Source organism: Globicephala melas, chromosome 12 (genome assembly GCF_963455315.2).
Source record: "Globicephala melas chromosome 12, mGloMel1.2, whole genome shotgun sequence".
In the NCBI taxonomy this organism is placed as follows: domain Eukaryota; kingdom Metazoa; phylum Chordata; class Mammalia; order Artiodactyla; family Delphinidae; genus Globicephala; species Globicephala melas.
In genome coordinates this window covers 70869648-70887096 of record NC_083325.1, presented here as the reverse complement: position 1 = coordinate 70887096, position 17449 = coordinate 70869648, and the positions used below count along the sequence as shown (strand labels likewise).

The following is a 17449-nucleotide window of genomic DNA, read 5'->3' as shown; positions in this document are numbered from 1 at the left end:
TTAAAAAAATCCACTTAAAAAAAACCCCCACTATACACCTAACAACACAGCACGGTGTCTGGTACATGGCAGGCATTTGTTCAATGAAGGGAAGAACAAATGAACAAACATAATATGATGTTATAAAGGCTTTTGGAAGAAAGAGGCTGAGGTTGGTATCACTGATACAGGGAGACTGCCACAATGTGTTGGTGGGTAGAAAATACAGATCACAACCCAGCACGATGGAGTTGTAAATACATTTGTTTAAGCCTGGAAGGATTTACGAGAAAACAGAACACAAAGGGTCTGGAAAGGACACGTTGGAGATTTTAACAGTGCTCATTGCTAGACGAGTTACATTACAAAGTGTTTTCTATTTGATCTTTTGTTTATATTTTCTGACTTTTCTGTAATAACTATGTTTCGATCTTATAAGACAAAACACAAGTTAATTTTTTTAAGTTACCATTTGACCATTTTAAAAATTTTATTTATTTATATTGGCTGCATTGGGTCTTTGTTGCTGCGTGCAGTCTTTCTCTAGTTGCAGCAAACAGGGTCTACTCTTCACTGCGGTGCGTGGGCTTCTCGTTGTGGTGGCTTCTTTTGTTGTGGAGCACGGGCTCTAGGCACGCAGGCTTCAGTAGTTGTGGCTCACAGGCTCTGGAGCGCAGGCTCGGTAGTTGTGGCGCACGGGCTTAGTTGCTCTGCGGCATGTGGGATCTTCTTGGGCCAGGGATCGAACCCATGTCCCCTGCACTGGCAGGTGGATTCTTAACCACTGTGCCACCATGGAAGTCCCTATGTTAAGTTTTAAAAACAAATGTGGAGGTCAAGTCCTGACCCACAGAATCCTTGAGCATAATATAATATAGTGATTCCTCTGAAGCTGCAAAATTTGGGGGATTTAGCAGTGATAAGAACAAAACAGTGGTGATACAGGAGAGTATTCAACCTTCATAGCTCATTGTTTCCAGATGCTGAATACTATTCCATTATAGAGATATTCTACAATTTGCTGAACCAACCAGCCACTGGTGGCCATATATGTTGCCAGTTTTTGCTGTTCATTTATTCAGTAAATATGTATTGAGGATCTATTAGTGCCGGGTGCTGGAAATGCTCTGGTAAACAAAGCAGGCTTTGTTCTAGAAGCTTATGTTTCAACAAGAGACATTTAAGAAAGTGAACAATCAAGTAAATGCATAATTACAAGTTGTGATAAGCACCATGGAGGAAAAAAACCTGCTAAGACTCTCTAATATGGTACACCATTCAAAAATGATCAGGGTTGGGGCTTCCCTGGTGGTGCAGTGGTTAAGAATCTGCCTGCCCATGCAGGGGTCACGGGTTCGAACCCTGGTCCAGGAAGATCCCACATGCCACGGAGCAACTAAGGCCGTGTGTCACAACTACTGAGCCTGCGCTCTAGAGCCCGCGAGCCACAACTACTGAGCCTGCGTGCTACAACTGCTGAGGCCCGCGCTCCTCGAGCCCGTGCTCCACAACAAGACAAGCCACCGCAATAAGCCCACGCACCACGACGAAGAGTGGCCCCCGCTTGCCGCAACTAGAAAAAGCCCGTGTGCAGCAACGAAGACCCAATGCAGGCAAAAATAAAATAAATAAATAAAAATTTTTTAAATGATCAGAGTTATGATGATAATAATAATAAACATTGCAGGGGATGACATAGGCAATTAGAAGCTCTAAGAAAAGCAAAAAGGTGTTTAAGGAAGGAAATATAATGAGAGTGCAAATTTGTCTTTGCACCGAACGATATTTCCATAGTCCGAATGATTTAACTAAATGTAAAACATCAATTTGGGGATAATGGAAAAGAGGTAGCAGGGTCAGAGGAAGCTGATAGAAGTTTAAAATGGATAAATCAAAAGAAGGCAGCAGTGGCATGTTATTTAGAGAAACCGAGTTAACTACCTGGGAAACAATGGTGAGTGGTTACCCCTGAGTTAGTTAGAGAACTGGAGGAGCAGAAAGAGATGAGAAGCAGAACAGTTGTTTTTCCTTCCTTCATTTATTCATTCAACACGTATCTACTGAGCTACTTTGGTGCCAGGCCTTGTTCAAGGCACTAGGAATACAGAAATAAACAAAACAGCCAAAAATGCAGTTTATATTCTATTGAGAGAAAGGGAGACAATCAATCAAATCAGTAAAATCCAAAGTGGCATACAGAGTGCTAAGTGCCATGGGGGTGGTGTAGGGAGGGGTGAGGAAGCAGGAGAGAAGGGCGGGATGGGGAAGAAGGGTTACAACTTTAGAGAGATGGGCCGGAACTGAAAACATAGGCACACAAATACTTGTACACAAATGTTCACAGCAACATTATTCATAACAGCCAGAAAACGAAAGCAATCCAAATATCTATCCATTGATGAATGGGTAAACAAAATATGGTCTACATCTATGGTATATGATGAAACCCTCATTTGGACGCAAAAAGGAATGAAGTACTGATACACGCTACAACATGGGTGAACCTCAAAAACATTATGCTACGTGAAAGAATGTCAGACACAAAGGCTATCTATTGCATGGTTCCATTGACAGGAAGTGTACAGGATAGGCAAATCCATGGAGACAGAAAATAGATTAGCGGCTGCCTAGGGCTGACGGGAGAGGGTAACGGAGAGTGACTGCTCGTGGAGGCAGGGCTCCTTCTGGGGTGATGAAAATGTTCTGGAATTATACAGTGGCGATGGCTGCACAACCTGGTGAATATACTGAAAACCACTGAAATACGCACTTCAGAATGGCAAATTTTATGGTACATAAATTACATCTCAAAAATAAAAAGGCAGTTGGCTGAATGAGACTGGAGCCACTGAGATGTCTTAACCAAGGGAGAGTCAGCGTAGAGACGGCATTTAAAACCAAGGGAACGGAGAGTCACACCCAGAGAGCACACAGAGGGAGAGAGGCCTCAAAGGTCTAGTGCCTGCAGAAACAGCCACGTCGAGAGCTTGGGTGGCAGAGGGAAAGGCCAGAGAGGAGGCCACCAGGAGAGTGCAGAGTCACAGCGTTTCCACAGGATAAACCCTGGAGGTGGAATTCTAGGTTTAAGGGCATGGCACTTGTAATCTTGATAGATACTGCAAATTCTCCCTCTCACCAACATTGCATGAAAGCGTCAGTCACAGATCAAATTTATTTCTGTTCTGGATTCGGAGTGAGAGAACCAGGGGGCCTGCCAAGTGGAAAGAGGACCAGAGCCAGCTCAGGGTCCTGGGAGAACACAGCGAGGCTGGGGCTGCTGGGTGCAACCTGGCTGAGCTGGCGAGTAGCCAGAGCCACGAGCGGAGCCCCAGGCGAGAGGCGATTCATACTGTGGGAGCAGAGAAGGGACTGTCTGAGAGCCTGGGAAAAGGAACAAAGCAGCAAGAGGTACACAGTGCAGGGCAAGAGTCCTCATTCCAGCATCCCAGGTGGCCACTAAGCTGCTGTGTGACCTTGGATGAGTCACCTCACCACCCTGGGCTTCAGATCGCTCTTCTGCCAAATTCGAGGTCTGGCCAGGCATTTCTGGCCAGGAGCCTTTCCCCTTCAGAATTCTGGTTCCTGATGGAGAATAGGAAAAAAATCTTCCTTTTTATCCCACCACAATTGGGGCAGTTTTTCCTTTGGAGGTTTTGTTCCTGTGGTGCTTTTTCCATTCTCTGTAGCAGGTCAGGAGGTCATGATTTCAAGCAAGCTCTGATAAGAATAGCTTAGTTCGATTCAGCAAGCGTTTACTGAGGGTCCCAGGTGTAAGGCCACCATCAGCTCACCCAGATGACCAGTCTCCCTGCTGCCACCTTGCGCCTCTGCAGACTATTCTCAGTGCAGCAGCTCAGAGCAAAAGGCAAAGTCTACAGCAGCCCACAGGGTCTGTGGGATCTTGCACCTCTCCAGAACCTGCACCCCCCCACACACACACATACACATTCCCACCTGAGCACACTCCTGCCTCAGGGCCTTTGCACATTCTGTCCCTTCTGCTTTCTCCCAGATGGCCACTAGTTCTGCTCCTTCACTTTACTAAGGTCTCTGCTCAAAATTAACCTCATCAGAGATTTCCCTGACTTCTTTATAGAAACAGCATCACCAGCCCATCACTCTCAACCCCCTTATCCTGCCTGTTTTCCTTCACAGCCCTCATCGCCACCTTCACACTCTGTATTTATTTGTCTGTAACCCCATCACCACCACCACCAAACTGTAAGCTTCACGAGGGTAGGGTCTGCTGCTTCCCCAGTGCCTGGAGCAGTGTCTGTGCAGAAGAGGGACCTGGTGCATATTTGGGGAGAATGAATGAATCCTCCCACCAGCCCCAGCCACACGCACCAGTACCACTCTCTTTTTGAATGGACACACAAATAAATAAGACAGGTTGCTAAATTAAGCTCTAGACTTTTTTTTTTTTTGCCAAGCTTGGCATCTTTCCAGGCCTGAGTTTCCCTGTGTGAATCTGAAGGTTAGCAGGCCTGGGACAAGCTTTGTGAGTGTAGGAACCAAGTCCTCTTCACTGCTCATCCCAGAGACGGCACTCAGAAGGGGCTCAGCACTCAATAAATTAAAAGCTGGTTCAGAGAAGGTGCAGGGCCCAATGGGACAGGTTGTGTTCTTCACACAAAAGCTTTTGCCTCCAATCTGGGGAGCTGAGAGCTGGGTGAGGGAGAAATAGGATTGAATCCTGTCACCAGGAAGGTCCCCAGGTGTGTAACTAAACCTCCACATGACTTAAGGGTTTTAGAAGAAACTTGGTTTGGTGGTTACGGCCCCCGACAGTAGGGCAACCCTGCCCTCTGGTGGCCACCTAGTGTGGTGCCATCTCGGAAAAGCTTTGCCCAAAAAACGTAAGAAAAATTTTTTTCATCGACAAGTTGCCTAACTCCGTTATAGACAACGGGGAAGACATCAAACAAGAGAATAAAAAGTAATCACATCACCTTAATACCCTTGATGCTACTGGAACTTCCAATCTTATGCCAATTTTATGCCTAGTTCATTCATTCGATCAAGTATCTACGGAGTACCCACCATGTCCCAGGCACTGTTCCAGGCAATGGCTGTGAACAAAACAAGTAAAAAAAATCAGTCACTGTATTTGTGCTGCTTACACCCTGCCTGTAATCAGTCTGTATTTTTTATCCTGATATCTTCACTTCTATCATAACTTATGTTGCCACACACACTTCATAAAAATCTCTGCCAGCCCACTGAGTTAATGTCTTCAGCCATTTGTCCAGTATATGGGCACCTTCTTCTTGAAATTAGAATGAGGCAGATAAGTCTCCTTTTTTGCAAGAGTCAGGTGCTGCTGCCTGAACTGCTGCCACATGCCACCCGCGTGGGTTTCTTACTGTCTGCAAGTCCTCAGTCCTGGACGTCTGAGTGCTCCAGACCTGAAGTCAGGGCACACGACTTCTATCTAAATACCACCTGCCGGCATTATTCTAGGGGCTGGGGATGCAGCCATGAAAAAGGCAGGCAGGGGCTTCCCTGGTGGCGCAGTGGTTGAGAGTCCGCCTGTCGATGCAGGGGACACGGGTTCGTGCCCCGGTCCGGGAAGATCCCACATGCTGTGGAGCGGCTGGGCCCGTGAGGCATGGCCGCTGAGCCTGCGCGTCCGGAGCCTGTGCTCCGCAACGGGAGAGGCCACAACAGTGAGAGGCCCGCGTACCGCAAAAAAAAAAAAAAAAGAAAAAAGAAAAAAGAAAATACACTGGATGAAGAGTCCATTCATAAGTGTAACACAAAGAGCAAACTATTCAGAAAGTCACTTACCCAGATGTAGGTAATATGTTTCTAAAGAAAAGCTGTAAACTTCACTGAGGAGCAAAAACGAAGACTCGAATAAATGGAAAGACACATTTTGTCTTGAACAAAAAGACAGTATTGTGAAAATGTGAAGTTTCCTTAAATTTATCTATACATTTGCCACGTACATATAATATAACCTTCTGAACTATAGGGCCAGTATATTACACTTCCCCAACTCCTAGTACCTTCCCTCCACACCACATACCACAGTGTGATTAAATTACTTTGTAATTACATATTTCAGGCTGCTTACCCACTACACTGATAAAATAACATTAAAATTCATCTGGAAAAAAAACGAGTGCAAATGGCCAATAAATTTCTAAAACAGAACCTCACTAGGTAAAAATATATACATGATAAAGCTGGAGTAAATAAAGCAATTTGGCACACATACAAGAATAGGCAGAAAGATCAATAGAACACAATACAGAGCCCAGAAGTAGACACAACTATACATGGAAATTTAGAATATAAAGCCGGAACTACATGAGGGGAATGGATTACTCAGTAAATAGTATTGGGAACATGGCTAGCCATTTGGAAAACCATTAAATGTGGATCTATACCTCTCTCCTTCACATCAAAATAAATTACAGATGGGTCAAAGATTTAAATGTAAAAATCAAACCATGAAAGCATGAGAAGAAAGCATGAATAGATTTCTTCTGCAGCAGCAGAGTAGAAAATCATGGTACTAATTCCATAAACTGAGAAGGAAAGGATTAATTAATTTGATTCTAAAAAGCATAAAACTCTTTCATGGCAAAAATAAAGTCAAAAGACCATTGGAAAACTGGGAGAAATATTTGCAACAATATGAGAGACAATGTGCCTATTTCCTTAACTACAAAGAATGCTTGGAACTCAAAAGCCAAAGATAAAGAACGCAGCAGAAAGAACAGGCAAGGCAACTCAGCAGAAAGAGAGATTCATGTGGATAACAGATATGCTGGAAGCTCAGCCTAACTCGTAATTTTAAAAATACAATTTAAAAGGAGTTGCCAATTTTTACCTATCCACGTGACAAAGATATGGGGGAGTGTTGATGAGGGTGAGGAGAAGTCGCACTCTGGAAATGGAAATCAGAAGGCCATTCTGAGAGGCAATAGCTATCAACATTTTAATTGCACGTCTCCATTAAGCCAGCAATTCCACTTCTAGGAACTGATTGCACTGCAGCGATTTTTATAAGAGCAAATCACTGGGAACAATAGGGCAGCAGTCCTCGGATTTGGCGGTAGGAAAAAGCTCTGGCGCACTTGCAAGTGAAAAATGCAAGGTGCGGGAGTCTGCATTGTTTGTTTTTTAAGGTTGCATACATACACACCTGTATACATACATAGGCAATTATGTACACACACATATAAAAAAGCATTTATATGCCTCGAAAAAAATTGGAAGTACACGGAAGGAACCGGTTGCCTCTGGGAAGTAGGTCTGGAGGTTGCAGATGAGGGAAAGAGGGATCTGGTTTGGACATTTCACCATATATCCTTTATTATTTGAATTTTTACCATAAGTGTGTATTAGCTTTTGTAATAGTACCAAATTGTTTCATTGCTGTTGTTGTTGTTGTTTTAAGATCACTCAGGCTGCCATGGAGTGAACTGACCAAAGTCACAAGTCATGGCTTGTGGAGAGACATCTGGCCATCCAGATATGACATGATGGTGGCTGGGATGGCGGCGGTGCAGCTGAAAAGAAATAAATGGATTCCAGATTTACTTAAAAGGCAATGCCGACCAGAAGGAAGGTGAGAAATGAACCCCTTTGCGCTCCCACAGCAACTCTCCTGTCTCACCTTTCTGCCCTACAGCCACTAGACTATCAGCTCTGGGAGGACAGAGCCTGGAGGAGCCCAGGAAGCCGGTGTGCCAGCACTGGCTCTAGGAGCTCAGAGCCTCCAAGTGGGAGACGCCCCATGGAGCTAGTGCAGGGAAAGGCACAGAGCACGGGGGAACCTCGGGGAAGACGGCAGGGTCTGAGCCGGCTCTGCCCATCGACCCCCATTACACATCCTCACAAGTACGAGCTTCGGCACCTGCTGAACAAGTATTTGCATGGGTACCATCTACCCTAGATTCAGAAGGGTGTGTAAGCAGAGGCCGTTCCTGACAGGTACACCACCTGCCTCCTCCGCCACTCACTCCCCACAGCCCGAACCCTGGTTCCTGCCCGGCGGGAAGCATGACTTTATTGGCTGGGTGGACTTGGTCCAGGAGGAAGGGTACTCAGCCTTCCCCACCACATCCCTGAGCCCCGGTCCCCACATTCCCTGCCCTCGGCACCTGCCGTTTAGAGGAAGTGATACTCTGGCCTACCCTGCTGCCCTTCCAACTAGGCCTCCCTCTAACCTTCAACACCTGCAGGCCCCAAATCCACTGAGCAGGGAGTCGAAACTCTGCCCTACAACCACCGGGAAAATCAGGATGACTTCTCAGAGGAGGCAACATTTGAGCTGGGCTTTGAAGCATGAAGAGGAATGAGCTTCTGGCAGATAAAAAAGGACAAAAAGGTGTGCACGGGGTATTCAAGACCCAGCAGGCTTCTTGTAGGGTGGGACTGAGAGCTTGATGGGCTGAGTTAGAGGCAGCCAGATTGTTAAATGCTCTAGGGAGTTATAGTCACAATTGTAACCTCATACCTTGCTGGACCCCCCATGCCCTGGTGTGCTCCCTTCAGAGGGTGCTTCTCACACAGGTATATGTGTGATCCATCTTCTCTACCAGACTCTGAGTTCCTCCAGAAAGGACTGTCATCTCTGTCCAGAGTACCTCGCACGCCCTAGGGCATAGATGCACAACAAATGTTTGATGACCTAAAAGGAAGGGATATTTGCAATTGTGGTGATCACACAACTATAAACATAGGTCAAAACTCAGTGGACTGTATGCCTAAAATTGGTGAATGTTACTGTCTGTGAATTACACCACAGTAAAGCTGACAGGAGAAAGTATAAGCGAACAGCAGAGTACCTGTGCTTTGCAGTTCACCGGGCACTTTCCCATCACTCATCTTGTGTAATCCCGGCCATAGCCCCATTTCACAGATGGAGAAACCGAGGTGTCTGTCTCTTGCCCAGATCCCACAGTCACCAACCTGGGCCCCACCCTCAGAGCTTAAGGCTCACTGGAGATGAGCCCGAGGGACATTTTCAGAGGCTGTGTTTGGGAAAATCCAATGTGTTCCCTCTGCAGTGCCACTTAGTCCTCTTCTAAAATCTGAGGGGGGGACTTCCCTGGTGGCGCAGTGGTTATGGGTCCACCTGCCAATGCAGGGGACACGGGTTTGAGCCCTGGTCTGGGAGGATCCCACATGCCGTGGAGCAACTGGTCCTGTGAGCCACAACTGCTGCGCCTGTGCTCTGGAGCCCGCAAGCCACAACTACTGAAGCCTGCATGTCACAACTACTGAAGCCCACGCGCCTAGAGCCCATGCTCCACAACAAGAAAAGCCATCGCAGTGAGAAGCCCCTGCACCGCAGTGAAGAGTAGCCTCTGCTCGCTGCAGTTAGAGAAAGCCCACGCCAGCAACGAAGACCCAACGTAGCCAAAAATAAATTAATTAATTAAAAAATAATAATAAAATCTGAGGGGACAGAAACAGTGACCGCAGAGGCTAGTACTGGGTTCCTGCTGTGATTTCTGCTATCTTGCTTTCTGGCCCCTACAGAGAGCTTGGGCACATCAGTTCTGTCCAGTGGGGCTCCTCAGGCCAGCCACAGAGGCTCTGGGTGACACACACTCCTGCCTCCTGCCCACCCCAAGTCCACACAAAATATGTCACTTTCTCTGTGTGAGTTATTGGGGCTCTCAGTCAGATTCCCTCCAAAGAAAGGCGTTCTACTGCAAATAGCGTTGCCAGATTTAAATAAAAATACAAGACAGAATATTTGGGACATACATATACTACACAGGGCATACTAAACAGGATATACTGACACTGAAAAACTATCTGTTGCTTATCTGAAATTCAAATTTAACTGGGTATCCTGTATTTTATCTGGCCATCTTAACTGCCCCCTCAATCAAATTAAATTAAGAAAACTTTAAATTATATTAAGAATAAAATAAAACAAAACAAATAATAATAAAGTACAATATAAAAAAGAAAGTGAAATGATAAAATTATTTTTTTAATAACATAAAATATAATACAAATTTTTTTTTTTTTTTTTTTTTGCGGTATGTGGGCCTCTCACTGTTGTGGCCTCTCCGGTTGCGGAGCACAGGCTCCAGACGCGCAGGCTCAACGGCCATGGCCCACGGGTCCAGCCGCTCCGCGGCATGCAGGACCCTCCCGGACCGGGGCACGAACCCGTGTCCCCTGCATCGGCAGGCGGACTCTCAACCACTGCGCCACCAGGGAGGCCCTACAAAAATTTTTAAGTAAATATAAAATAACAAATTTTTGAATAATAAAATAAATTAATAAAATAAGATAAAGATAAAATAATATAAAATAACACACCCCAGCGGGCGAAGGTTGGCCCCTGGCGCCCCGCAGGCTGTCTAGCCGGTGGCCTTGGCGTCTCCCGGGCCGCCCGCCCCGCCCTTGAAGCGCTCACCTGCGGCCCACCCGCGGCGGCGGCTCACTCCGGAGGGTGACGCAGGGCCCGCAGAAAGCTCTGGAAGAGCCGCTGCCCAGGGCTTGCCCTGCTGCGCTTCCCAGGCGGCGATCGCCCCGGAGAAGTGGGGGCTTGTCACTCAGGACCCCCCCAACACGGCATCCGAAGGACGCGGCGGTTTTTCAACCGCTTTTTAACCTAATCCAGTGTGTTCTAGAAATGGCTTTCTGCCGCTCAGAAAGAAGCGCCCGAAGAGGGAGCAAATGCCGCTCCGTTTTCCGGAAAGTCGCAGGCTCCGCCTCGCCTCTGCTGCTTTGTCTCGCCGGGGAGAAGGTGGTGGGCGCCAGCTGGGTTGGCGAGGTCCTAGGACGCCCGCCAAGGCCCCGTGGGAGGTGACGCCGGTGACAGCTCTTCTCGCTGAACTTTGCTGCCCCTGCATTCTGCCACTCACATCCCAGGTGAAGTTGTGTAGGTAGAAAAAGGTGGAGGTGTCCTTGTTTTTTTCCTACGAATCTGAATGCCGAAAGGCACAGCAGAGAATTTTCACTCACTTGGGAGAAAGCCAATCTGTAGGTTGGAAAAGACAATAATAAAGGTATCATAACATTAAATTAATAAAACACAATACAGCCACAAAGCTCCAGGCTTCCTTATACCCGATGCTCCCACTCCCTGGGAACTTATGCTAATGAAATAGTTCAAAAGAATAAAAGTGCTATACGCATAGCAATGTTCGTTATGGCATTATTGACGGTGCCTAAGAATTGGAAACAACTTAAGATCTAGTAAGAAGGATGGTTAAGAAAACGATTTTACACCCTCAAGATGACACAGCTAGTAGGTGATTATTGCCAGGGTTGTAGAAACACAGGAAATGTTTACAATATCATCTTAGTGTAAAATAGTGTAACATGAAATGCTACTCATGGATCTCAGCTCCTTAGAAGTACTTTGTTTTTAATTGATGTTTTATTTGGATAATTGTAGATTCACGTGCAGTTGTAAGAAATAATACAAGGGCTTCCCTGGTGGCACAATGGTTGGGAGTCCGCCTGCCGATGCAGGGGACACGGGTTCGTGCCCCGGTCCGGGAAGATCCCACATGCCGCGGAGCGGCTGGGCCCGTGAGCCAGGGCCGCTGAGCCTGCGCGTCCAGAGCCTGTGCTCCGCAACGGGAGAGGCCACAGCAGTGAGAGGCCCACGTACTGCAAAAAAAAGAAAAAGAAAAAAGAAAGAATACAAAAAGCTACCACTTTTACAGTTTCCCCCATTGGTGACATCTTGCAAAACAAGGATATTGACAGTGATATAATCCACTGACCTCATGCAGATTTCCCCAATTTTATTATACTCCTGTCTGTGTGTGTGTGTGTGTGTGTGTGTGTGTGTATTCTGTACAATTTTAGCACATCGGAATGGTTTTTTTAAAGAACGTGTCCATGTGTAGAACTGTGTGAAGGTGGTGGGATGTGAGAGATTTTCTTTTCAATGTTTCTCATTAATGTTGCTATGTTATCAATTAAGAGGAAGGCGTGGACAGCAAAGGCAGGTCGAGAGAGGCGGGGGCCTGGGCCAGGGCTGCAGGAGGCTGAGATGCCCGCCTGGCTGGGCCTGGCCGGGCCTGGCCTAGCTCTGTGATCTTGGGCAAATCAAGCAACATCCCTGGAGCTGCAGTTGTCAGCAGCCGAGTGGCGCACATTCCCCAGACCCTCGCTCTCTAACAGGGCTGCTGTGAGGTTGTTTTTGCCAAACTCAGGCAATGTCATCCAGGGCCTGAGCACAGTCAGTTCGCCAGCCCGGCCAGAAGATGAGCCTGGGACGGGGTGGCAAGGGCAGCTCCCGCAGGCTTCTTACCACTCACAGCCCAGCTGCTACCAAAAAGGGAGATCTCGCCACCCTCCATCTCTCCAGCAGGCAGACAACGTGCTGAAGGGCTTCCCAAATATTTACCGCTGAAGAGGCCCTGTCTGTAGAATTGGACTGTCAGGCTCAAGAGCAACTCCCGTGGGGCAGCTGGAGGAAGACACGCCTGATAGGAAAGGAGCTCATGAAACAGTGCCCACTGGCCTCCTCCGATGCTCCCGAGAAAGTCGCCTGACTTGGGCTTTCTCCCCAGGGAGGTCCCTAAGGCGTCCAGACGTGCCCTGTGTTGCTTTGTGCTGAAGGGGTCCCACACCCTCTCCACTGGGGAGAAGAACCGAAGGCGCGTTTCTGAAGGTGTTTCAAAAGGAGATGCTCTGTGTTTTAACTCCAGCTCCTTCAAATGCCTTTTCTGAGACAGCTCCAGACTCACAACTCCTCAGACGTCCTGACTTTCATCACGGTTAGCCTTCCTGTCCCCTCAGCCCAGGACGCCCCACAGCCCTGGCCTTCTCCTCCTGTGGATTCCCCCCCACCCCTGATCCTTTAAGGAGGGGACAGCAAATATTTTCTGTAAAGGATCAGATGGTAAGTGTTCCACACTTGGCATGTGGTCTCTGTCACCGCTAGCCACATTTATTTATGGACACTTGTTATGGGTTGAACTGTGTCCCCCAAAAGATAGGTTGAAGTCCTAACTCCCCAGTACCTGTGAGTATGACCTTATTTAGAGATAGGGTCTTTGCAGATATCATCAAGTTTAGATGAGGTCATTAGGGTGGGCCCTAATCCACTATGACTGGTGTCCTTATAAGAAGAGGGACTTTTTTGATACGGACATACCCACAGAGAGAACACCATTTGAAGACACAGAGAGAAGATGGCCATGTAAAGATGGAGTGATGCTATCACAAGCTAAGGAACACCTGGGGCTACCAGAAGCTCAAGAGGCAAGAAAGGATCCTCCCCAAGGCTTCAGAGGGAGCCTGGCACTGCCAACACCTTGATTTTGGACTTCTAAGCCTACAGAATCGTGGGACAGTAAGTTTCTGTTGTTGTAAGCCATGCAGTTTGTGGTACTTTCCTATGGCAGGCCTAAGAAACTCATAGAGAGCTGAAATTTGAATTTGACATAGTGTTCACATGTCACCAAATACTTCTTCTCCAGGTGTCATTAGTCAAGCTAGAACACAAGGCAGCCTCGGGATCTGGCCCAGACACAAGTAGGCAGGTAAGAGCCTGGGACGAGGGCTGTCTGGCCTTTCCCCCAAAGACCGTGCCTCTCCACTGAGCCCTCTCTCAGGGCCTCTGAGACAGCCGGCCACACCCCTTGCTAAAACAAATAAAGGCTTCAGCACCACACAGCCGTTCTCCATCCCAGCTTATTGGATTAGCAGCGACCCCCATCCAAGCCGGGCGATCAGATTCTGTCCCAGAAACCTGGTGTGGAGTGAGAGACTGGGTCAACCAGGCATGATGCCTGGACGGAAGATTAGGAAGGTTGGGACACCAGCCCTCTAGAGGGGCCACGGCAGAGGTAAGGGAAGGAAACAGACAAGGAGGGGCCACGGGCAGCATGCACATGGCCCCAGGGAAGGAATCCTGGAGGGGGCCGCTGTCTGGGTGTCCCTCCGTACTCTGCTTCCTGCAGCTGGGTGTCCTGAAATGCCTGACTGCTGATTCCAGGGCCCCCTCGATGTTAAGTAGCTTAGGGGGCTTGCAGCTCGCCAAACCGGCTGCCCTGAGGCAGGCTCACAGGGAAGGCGGGACGGGGCGGCCCAGAGCAGGTCCTCAGAGCGCCTGCCCCCGTCCAGGGAGGTCCCACCTGCCTTCTCGGGCTGGGATGCCTTACTTCTGCCCGAGGAAGGCATCTGGGGTGACTTCTGGGAAACAAAGATCCCCCAGAAAAGAGGGAGGGAGGTGGGATTCCAGCAATTTCACTGGTGGCAGCATAGGTCAAAGACTAATACCATAACGTTAGATCTCGTTGACTGAGAACGCATACACGTGCCCTCTTGAACACCTGGCGTACACGTCTTAATCCTCACAACAGCCCTGGGAAGGAGGCTATCAGTTGTTCCCACGTTACAGGTGAGGAAACGGAGTCTTTGAAGAGGTTGAGCTGATTGCCGCACAGCTGGTAAAGAGCTGGGATTCTGACTCTGGTCCGTCTGCCTTTTCTGCTTTGCTGCACTGAATCCTTACCATTATTAAGATCCACAGTTCTAGATTTGATTCCTCCAGCTTCTGTGGCCTTGGAAATGTGAGTCAGTCAGTTGCAGGATAGGGGTGTCAGTGTTTCTATTCTAGTTTTTCCAGAAGCTGAGCAGTCTCCCGGCGGTCTGAGGGCAACCAGCCATGGGTACCTTCTACTGACTTCTCTGGCCTTCCCGTCTGCCTGAGTAGACTGTGTGTTCCGTGATGTAGACCCTCTGCCCTCTCCATCCTGGAAACCATGTGTGATGGCATCTGGTGGCTCTTGTTTTGGGTTGATCGGCCCCTTTCAACTCCATGTCCTTCTGGTACCAGGGGGTCTACCTCCCCCACCCCACTACCCTTCAGCCATATCACTCTGACTTGGCCAATCAAGGTACCCAGCTTCCTTGGACACAGTGACTGTACCCAGTAATGAGATGGTACAGCATTAAGCAGGACCAATCAGAATTCTTCCCTGAGCTAGATGGCTGTCAGCTGAGAGCATGTAAATTTAGGGCTGTCAGTGGCCATCTTTCCCCCATCTGGAATCAGTCTGTTTACAGAGGGAAGCCAGACACAGCCAAACAAAAACAAGTGATAGAAGTGGAGAGAGCTCGAGAGAGCTGGGAGAGAGAAAGCCAAAGAGAGAGACAGAGAGAGAGCAGAGGCACCAAGCCTTGGCGCCGGGTCTCGAGGTCTGTTCAACGCTGTGAATAATCAACCCGCATCCTTCCTAACTGAAAGGGTCTGTTTCCTTTTTGTTAAGCACATGGTTCTGTAATATGTCACCATGACGAAGGCAGTATGATTCACCCCATGAGGTTCAAGGGGTGGAGAATGAGCTGATCAGAAAGTTTCTCTCGTGGTGACAGCCGGCCACATCTTCCTGTTGGAAATAAAGACAGCCCCTGGAGCTCTGCCCCACTGTTTGATCTGTCCACTCTCTCTGCCCTTTGAACTAGATGGTGTGTTCTACACAGCCAGACCTGGAGATCCAGAACACCTATCAGACCTTCCCAGTGTGGGCTGCAGCCATACAGAAACCTGGATAGCAGTTCTTGGGGCCCTGCCTCTCTCCTAAACCCCATGTCAGTCCATGCATTTCGCCTCCCAACCCTCCACCCTTCACACCTAGTCCAAGCTCTGCCAAGCCCCCTTCTGTCAGTCAGACAGGATTCTGTTTCTTTTTGTGACCTAGCCTACCCCATTGCCATCCCTTGCCCCCTCAGGTGGGCCTCCCTCCCTGCCTGGGCCATCCCCAAGTTCCTGGACGTTCTCACTTCAAAGTCCTCTGGTCAGTGTTGCCTCCTTCCCTAGGCTCATACACAGGCCTGGCACCTCGTCTGCCCGGGGTTCACAGGGCCTGAGAGGCCCTTCCAGAAATGCGGATGAGAGAGGCCTGGCTGAGTCCAGGGAGAGCTGCTCTCGGGCTGCCCACCCCGAGTGACTGCTTCAGGCGGCACCGTGGCCTGGGCGGGGGCCCAGCGTGCACAGCCCAGTTCCACAGAGTGGGCAAGACCTCCTGAAGGTGGAGAACGCCAGCTGCCGGCCACCTGCACGGAAAGCCTTTCTTCACGAAGGGCACACACGTCACGGTCCATTTTTATTTAAAAGACAAATATATATACATATATATATATATACACACACACACACATACATTTAGAATTTGAGGGTTGTTTAGAGTTTATGTACATAGGTTTATACATATACACACATTTACATATGTATATACAATAGAATATATACTATATATAAATAAAAATCTAGAAGTAAATATACTAAAATGTCAATAATGGTGGGAGTCTTAAAAATAAAAACTTTATTGAGGTATAATTTACATACAATAAACTGCACTGTATTTAAGAGTACAGCTAAATGAGTTTTGACAAAAATATACACCCATGTAACTACCACATGATATTTTTATTTTCTCCTTTGTGCCTTTCTTTAATTTCTAATGTTTTTAATTCAGTGGACAAGTATGACTTGAGTAATTGGATAAAAACATGTACTGTGAGAGAGGGAGAGAGAGAGATGGAGAGAGCTAGGTCCCAGGTCTCTGGCCTTGCGCTCTAGGGGAAGCCAGCCCTTGGGTGGGGCAGGTTGACTGGGGGTCTCAATAACCATCGCTCCCGAGGGCTCTCCACAGCCACTGTCTGAGGACCTGGTTAAAGCAGAACATTAACCCATTTTTTGGATGAATAAACCACAGCTCGGGTCAGCGACTCTGTCCCCCACTATGTGCAGAGTCAGAGCCAATAAGGGATGGTCTTGGACCCCGAGTCCCACCCTCTTTCCATAGGCCTTACTCAGCTAGGTGTGTGGAGCCTGACTGGACTTTCTCCAGGTGCGTTCAGGGGTCCCTGGCTCCCCAGAGCTGCAGGGAATGAGGCCATCGGCCTGTCTAGAGACAGCAGCCTCAGAGCCCGGCCCTGAAGGACAACGACCCCCTCTCTTTAGTCACCAATTTGATTCAGGTGGGGGATGGTGAAAGCTGGCCCACATCAGGAGACCTGCTCCTCTGGGAACCCACTGACACCTCATCCACACTCAGAACAGGTGAGCACCTGCCAGGAGGACCCACCTCCTGCCCCAGTCCCCAGCACGGTCAGAACTCTGCTCCACGGCAGCTAGGACAGGGAGAGCAGCACCCCCTAACCCCCGCACCCCAACACACACGTCCTCTCCGCTTCCGGGGAGCGACCCCACCACAGCTGATTCCCCTCAGGCTGCACACCCAGGAGTCATCAAGGCCCCCTCCTCTGACTCAGTTAACCTAGAAACCCAAGCGCTGAGGACTAACATGGGGGAAAGTGCACCGCAACCTGAGGCTTCCCTGGGAGGAGGCTGCGGACCAGGGCAACCTGTGCACATCCCAAACTGTCCATTCCGGGACACTACCCCTTCCCCCAACACACACACACACACACACACACACACACATGCACACACACACGATTGGTATAGACAGCATTTACTGTGCTCCTGTATAGGCCAGCCCAGCCCTGTGCTGAG

General features: G+C 48.5%; 1 long non-coding RNA gene across 2 annotated transcripts; it reads right to left on the bottom strand.

Annotated features, from left to right (window-relative positions):
- Positions 1–1761: 1761 nt before the first annotated feature.
- Positions 1762–10764, bottom strand: LOC115854013 (uncharacterized). Of its 2 annotated transcripts, none has more exons than XR_011377916.1 (3): positions 10376–10764; positions 8453–8592; positions 1762–7502 (listed from the first exon to the last, which is right to left on the bottom strand). It is a non-coding gene; the product is annotated as an uncharacterized lncRNA (long non-coding RNA). The 2 variants fall into 2 exon arrangements; XR_009566267.2 differs by having other exon boundaries at positions 8453–8626; positions 10376–10763.
- Positions 10765–17449: the final 6685 nt, after the last annotated feature.